Here is an 8,116-nt window from a genome sequence, read left to right on the forward strand (position 1 = left end):
TGGAACAACAATATGAACTAACCAGTACCCCCAGAGCTCGTGTCTCTAGCTGCATATGTAGCAGAAGATGGTCTAATCAGCCATCATTGGGAAGAGAGTCCCCTTGGTCTTGCAACCTTTATATGCCCCAGTACAGGGGGACCAGGACCAAGAAGGGGGAGTGGGTGGGTAGGGGAGTGTGGGGGAGTATAGGGGACTTTGGGGATAGCATTCAAAATGTAAATGAAGTAAATACCTAATAAAAATTGGAAAAAAACTGATCAAGACCACCCCCAAACAAATATCCATAGATGAATCTAATCTAGTCCCTTCAGTGAGACATTCATTCCAGGTGATTCTAGACCATGTCAAGGGGACAGTTAAAATTAACCATCCATCTGAAAATGTTAAAAAAAAAAAAAAAAAAAAAAAAAAAAAGATAATCCTTGCTGCCTTCTTTGAACCTCACATATTCCCAGATAATCTTAAATGTGATTTTAATGCGATATCTCTTCTCTGTCATTTGTTTTTCTTCTGAAGTATCCTAGTTTCAAAGGCCTATCACTTTTATGTATTTAATATCGTTCTTTACACAGTGCTAGCTCTAGAAATATAAGTACATAGATACTGGAGTAAAAATTAAGAGTCCAGTATTCTCCAAGTAGTAGGATGATAACAGCATTTTCCAAATTCAAATATCAAATCTAAGGGCCTCAGAAGCCCAACCCTGAGACAGAGGAAAGACTTTTAAAGTATCTTGTAAAGTCATATCTTCATCTTTGTAGTAAACAACACTGGATGTCTGGATTTCTCGCATATTTACAGCCCAAACTGTAATGTCTTCTGATCTTTCAAATTATCTCTCTGTCTCCTTTTTATTTTTCAGGGATTGGATTCCCCCCTCTTCCTTCATATCACCCATCTTTATTGCTCAACCCTCACAGCTGACCTTAACTTTGGAACAATCACTTCTGACTGTATAGATGGTACTAGGCCATGCAATAAGAATGCATGATTCAAAACCTAATAGGTATTGCACTGAGAAACAATGGAGGAAGAACTTTAGAATCTAGAAAATGTTTTATATTGATTGCATGCATCTTAACTTAGAAAACTACTTTATTTTTTGAGAGTTGAATAAGAATGAGATAAAAGTTTTAGTTAAGTTTGAAGAGGATGTTTTTCACATCCTGTCTGACAGCCATGTCTTTCTCCTGCCAAGGGTTCATGGTGTTTTAAGTAACCCCAGATTCTTATTAGTCCCATGGTGTATGTTTCACTGGAAAGACAAGCTTGATCCAGTTCATGGCTTAGTTGGCCCTGTCTTTGGCAAAACACATTTCAGTTTCACAAAGTAGCTTCTCGTATCAGACTATTTCTTTACCCAAAACTCAATAAAAAGTACTGGATGAGGTGCTGTGGAAACACAGCAAGACAAATATTCTCTGGCTTATACTTGCTGTCAAGATATCTAATGATTAAATTCCATAAAGATGAGAGAAATACCAGTAAAATGACATTGAAGGATAGAATTATTTAGTGGGAGAGAATAAAAATATGTTTGAGTCAATTCTCTCCTATTTCTATTGATCCAGGGGTCTCAATTTTCATTTATCATAAGATGCAGATTTAATATAGATTAGAAAGTCCTTGATGAAAGATGGCTCAAGAAAGCATGCCAAGAAAACCACAATTGGTGTTCTATTATAGTTCAGTGCTATTTTTTAACCAATACTTCTCATTTAGTAGATCTGAGAAAGTGGTCACACTGGCAGAAGCCTTAGACTTCAACAAATAGATTGCCCTGAACAAAAAAAACTCTTGTACACCTATCCTTGAATGTCAGCACTACATGTACAAAGATGCACAGTGGTCATTATAAATATGTATAAGAGTAAAATGTGTTGTATAACTTGGGCCCTACAACAATGTGAACAGCATGCAGAGCATCTATCAGGCACCAATGTTAACAATATAACAAATGTGAGGAGAGATTAGTCATAGGGCCATAGAGGGATCACTGTACATTAGCTCTTTACCCATTCACTGTCTGATAGCAAACACTAAAAGGCATAGATTAGGAAGAAAATAAATAGAAATGAAATGAAACATATATGTATTACCTGAATTGTGTTTACATTTTCCTTTCTAACTCTCTTCAGTTGTTTGCTTGAAATTTAAGTCTTTGGTTTTGTGGGAATTTGAAAGAACAGTAAATACTTAGGTGTTTGGATTTTATAATTACCTTCAGTGATTCCAACTAAAGCATAAAAGAGAGGATCTTGCTTAAGCTACTAAATGCAGTTATATTGTACAAGATATCTAAGAAGAAATTCTAAAATGCACCAATGTTTTCTAGGCCTTTTCAATATCTCTTGTCTATCAGGATGTCCATTAGAAACTATCATCAGCATTATTTCTTACTACAGGGAATATTTTATATTCTAAAATTGTCAAGCAGTAAGCTACACTGTAGCACTTTGGGGCACATTATACTATATTTTTTGCATTTTTTTTGCATTTTCATTAGATATTTTCAATTTTTACATTTCAAATGTTATCCCCTTTCCTGGTTTCCCCACCAGAAACACCCTATCCCATACTCCCTCCCCCTGCTTCTATGAGTGTGTTCCTCCACCAACCCACCTACTCCTCCTGCCCTCACATCCTTCTATACTGAGGCAATGAGCCTTCACAGGACCAAGGGCCTTTCCTCCCATGTATGCCCTTACTGGACCATCCTCTGCTACATATGCTGCTTCCATGTGTATTTTTTGGTTGGTGGTTTAGTCCCTGGGAGCTCTGGGGGGGTCTGGTTGGTTGATATTGTTGTTCTTCGTTTGGGGTGGCAAACCCCTTCAGGGTCTTCAGTACTTTCTCTAACTCCTCTATTGGGGACCCCATGCTCAGTCCAATGGTTGACTGCAAGCCCCAAAGTATCTCTTCTAGATAAATTGCTTACAGAGCTTTTAACTATTTTGCATGACGTTGTAATGACCCTATGATTTCAACACACATTGTCTCAAAAGGAAAAGTAAAGAATGAAGCCACTCTGTATTCATAACCATCACTCTGCTCCAGCAATGAAGGCTTAATTCATCATGCAGCCATTCTTCCCTTAGAATGGGCTTCCTCTCATGAACTACTATGAGTGTCATGCAAATAAAATCTTGGCAGATCACACCACCAGTTGAGAGACATGCATGAATTCTACCCACGAATAAGCTTGTTTAGTGTCCTTCCTCACATACCATCTCAATGTCTGTCATTTCCAAACACATAATGAACAGCAATTACACAACGTTTTTTACTGTTGTATCAATGATGATATCTTTGTCACCTTAAATCCGGAGCTACTTATCAATTAAATTAACATAAGATGATAATAAAGACAAAGTCTTGAAATTTGTTACATGACTCATTGATTTCTGGTCAAGACCTTTTGAGTCTAGGCCTTACCACTAGCCCACCCATGCACCATCTTAGAAAGTGCCTTAAATGCAAAAGAAAAGGGGGCTCAAGATAAAGGTAGTTGTTCTTTGGACATTGGAATAGCTGGTCTTATCAAGGGAAACCTGCTTCAGCCACCTGTAGGTGACACTCTACCTGCCTTTTAGGAATTTGAAGAATTCGTGTTTTGGAGAGTTTTCAGTCAAGAAGGAAGAGGCAAATGGACATATAGAATCAAACACTCAACTAGTTGTTGCTTGGTAATTATACTAATCTGCTTACCTTTCTACTGCAAAATATCATTGATTGGATGGCTAAAACAATATGCATTTATTTCTCACAGTTTTGGTGGTTGAATCCAAGATCAAAGGACCATCTATCTCAGTCAACAGTAGAGGCTGTCATCCCAGCTGCCTTCTCACTGTGATAGAGACAGCAAAAATGAGGGAAAGAACACTTCAGTGGCTTCTGTTATAAGGGCACTAATCCCATCATGAGAGTCCCACCCTAATAATTCAATCCCTTCTCGAAAGCTCCATTTCCAAACACCATCATATTGCAGATTTGGGCCTCAACATTTAATTTTGAGGGTTGGGAGATTCAATTCAATCCATAGAAGAAACTGAACAAAATATTGTAGAACCATTGAAGAAAGTTTAGAGACCAAGGAAATTGAGAACTCTTCAGCTTTGTGTAAAAGTTTGATATCAAGGATGACAGGGCTTTAAAGGAAGAAAAGGGACATTCTCACACCTCAAAACAACTGCTTCAGACTGTTCAATTGATATTTGATTCTCACTAGGGGTGATGGCATAAGAAGATTTTTAAATCAGACGGAAGCCGTGGGAAATTAAAAGAGAGTGTTCTCCATGCTGGCCAGTGCAAAGATATCCACCGTTTGAGGGCTAGAGTGTGTGAAATAAGAAGCTGCACCTTATTAAGTCTTTTAGATTAAAATAAAAATTACTTTATATTCACCTATCTTCTCATTCAACTTTAAGTTCTGAATTCCTTCTTAAACCTAAGATGTCTTATTATGTAGAACAAATAATCATTTAATAAGCACTATGAGTGTGAAGCAACCACCTTGATACTTTTGTTTTGGTAACATAAGGTTTCTATATATGTGCTTAGCTAGACTTAAATTTTCTGAGTAATACAGGTTGCTCTTGAACTCACAATCCTTCTGCCTCAGCCTCCCGTGTGTTGTGATTATATTCATCATCACCATTCCAGGTGTATTGCTACCTTTAAAAAAATTAATCTTGCTGAAGAAATACTAAGATAATCATTTTGAACCATGAATAACTTTCAGTTCCTTGTTGTAGAACCACAATGTTTTGGCAAAGCTAGGGAAAAGTCACAATTTGTTTTAGTACAAGCCAAAATATTTATAAGTTGTAAGAATAAGTCTTTTTGGAGTAAAACCAACAACACAATTAGCCCGGTGTTCCTATGGACTCTTAATCACAGAGCAGTAACTGTCAGGAGGGTGACAATATTAAGACTTTAAATTGATAAAGATTGTATCATTCAGCCCCACATTGAAGTTTTGTGGCTATGAGAAGCAGGCAAAGCAAGAAGAGCTGTTTTGTTCTTGGATAGATCAGAATGATAGACATATACCATCATAAAGAAAATCAGCCTGTGGTCAATTTTATTTATTGACATAAATCCTAATATAAAAGGTGAGAGAACTTGTATTCTCCCATTATTCAATCCTCCATCATTTTTTAAAAATTGTGTAAAATTTAAAGGATAGCATTAATGGGTATTTTGTATATCTAGGACAAATATATCTGAGAGAACAACTTATAGAAGAAAACGTCGATGTAGGCTCAGTTTCTGTGGATTCAGTTGATGGCCACTCGGCCATGTACTTGAACAAAACAGCCCTGCAGCAGGAAGTTCTTCCACTCAACAGTGAATGGGAAGCAGAGAGAACAAAAAGGAGGGACCCACAAACCAAATATAACCTTCAAAGGCTCAATCTTAGTGATATACTTTGTCCAGCTAGGATCTACCTCGTAAATTCTCTGTCCTTCCCCAAAATACTGCTGTCAGCCATGAACCAAGTATTTAACAAATGAGATTGTAGAGAATAATGAAAGCATAAAAATAAATCAATATTGTGGAAATAAGGTTATTGCAAAATATGTAAATTAGGAATTTTTTTTATTCATAAGTTTAGCTTTTGTCTCCAAATACTACTATGAACAAACTGAAAAGATGCTGGGAAAATTGCTCACATAATCAATTAGTGGAGTGGAATACCCTTAAGTCTGTGAACCTAGCAATCACTAAACAAGTTTAAAAACTGAGAATAGTCATATCTGATGGAGAGACAGAGAGAAACAGAGGCCTTTCCTTTCAGAATTTTGAAAATAAAAATTCCTGGGAAAGTCTCTGTCATATTTACTGTGAGCCACCAGTTAATTTCCTCTAAAATAATAGCTACTACTCACTAAATACATGTTGGACGGAAAAGTGTAATATACTCTTGAAATATTTAAACTCACCTCCCCACAATTATTTCAGAAGGTATACTATTATTGTTCTCATTGGAACCACAAATAAGTGGAGAAAATCCTGTGGCCATAGAGCTAGTAAACTGTAGAGCCAATCAATATATTAATGTCAGTCTATCTTGTAGAATGTTCTGCCATTCTATACTGCTGTAGTTGGTTTAATAGTGTTGTAAAATCAAAAACACTACAGCAAAAATCAAATTGAGGAGAAAGGAGTTATTTGGCTTACATATCCTAGTCACAGTCCATCAGTGAGGGATGCTGTCATAGGGACTAAAAACAGGAACCTGGAGGTAGGAACAAAAGCAGAGGTCATGGAGAATGCTGCATACAGGCTTGCTCTTCCTGACTTGCCCTGCTTGCTTTCTTAAAGAATTCAGGACTACTTGCCAATGGGTGGCATTTTCTACAGTAGGTTGTGCCCTCCCATGTCATTCATTAACAAGTAAATTGACCCCTACACTTGCCCAAAGGCCAATGTGATGGAGGGGTTTTTCAGTTGCCTTTCCATCTTCCAAGATTACTGTACCTTGTGCCAAGTTGGCAAAAAAAAAAAAAAAAAAAAAAAAACTAGCCATGGCATACACCCTAATACAAAATACCCCAATATTAACTATAGATCTAAAGAGTAACATTTCTTTTACATGTGCCTACAGTCTTGTGAAATCATGCTTCAGGTGAATGTCTATCTGAATACCTGACAGAATAGCCATCAGTATTTTAAGTATTTTAATCACATGTCCAATCTATTCCCACATGAAGTCTCTGTCCCTCTAATACATAATTGCATAGTCGTAGGAGCTTAAGAGGAAATGGCAGAATCCTTCGTCTGTTTAGTGAACTAGATGCTCACCGTGGAGGTACAGCTGAGTCATTCTTCTTATAAGATGAAACCTTAGCTCTTAGAAACCTTTGAACGTCTAATGAGTGAATGAATGATCACCAATGGGGTAACCTGAGCCATCTGGGATGGACCTTACTGGGCAGAGAAGACTCATTGGCCTTAGATTCTCTGGGTTACCATGGCTACAGGTCACCTGACTTCTCACCTGTAACCTCTGTCCCACCCTTATATCTATTGTGACCCACGCTCATTCCTTATTCCCTGAATGAGTTACGGATGGCTAGGGATGCTATGTCTCTTGATGTTTAACAAACCATTAAAAGCTTTTAATGGACTTCCTGCTTCCATGGTACCGTACAGGCACTTCTACTGCTCAAATATTTTGCAATATTTCCATTTTCATGTTACTTTCTCACATTAAACAATGATATTTTAAGGTGGAAGACCAGCATTTATTAAACTCAACATAACATACAGATGACACCTTTAATTATTAACACCAACTAATCTTCAATTATTATTACCTTTTATCATCCCTATTTTAGATAAAGGAAACTGAGGGACAGGAAAACAATACATTGTCTGAGTTGAATCAGAAGTTTATCTAACCTTGCAGCTTTTAATAATGAAACTCTGTCTACTACCAATAGCCCTAAAACACTTCAGTAACTTCCGGTTCTAACACAGTTGCCATTCAGGGAGTATTGGTGACCAGACCAGACAAGCACAGACCAGTTTTAGCCAAAGGTGCCATAGCTTAGGCACATCTACTCTGAAGATGGGACCCCGTCTTTGTCAGTTTTGACTGGTGTGAATGAAACTGATATATAAAATTGCTCCTTTCCTGCTCCCCAATTACTGCAGACTCTCCTACAGACTCACGCTCTCTTTTTCTTTAGCAACAGTGACCAGGGAAAAGCACAGGTGATAAGTTTCTCTTTATCTCAGAAAGTCACCCAGGAGGCAAAGTGAAAAGAACACAAAAGGCAAGTATATTCTAACTGACCTAGAAATGCATCTTCATACTTCATTAGCAACTAACTGGGCATCTCCTCTCTTCCAATTTCCTGTGCTAATTATCTGCCTCCGAGTAGATGCAGACAATTAGAAAGAATTACAAGTATTCTCTCTTTTGCATCAGAGAGAAATGTAGCTCCATTATGAGAAAGAGATTTTGGAAAATGCCAGTTGTAAAGGATCCCAAAGCCTGGGCTTTGCTTTTTCGGTCATTATATGCTCCCAGAGCGACCATAGAAGATGTCAAGGCTGGGCTGGTGAGATGGCTCAGTGGGTAAGAGCACCCGACTGCTCTTCC

The sequence above is a fragment of the Mus pahari genome, chromosome 1 (genome assembly GCF_900095145.1).
Source record: "Mus pahari chromosome 1, PAHARI_EIJ_v1.1, whole genome shotgun sequence".
Classification (NCBI taxonomy): Eukaryota; Metazoa; Chordata; class Mammalia; order Rodentia; family Muridae; genus Mus; species Mus pahari.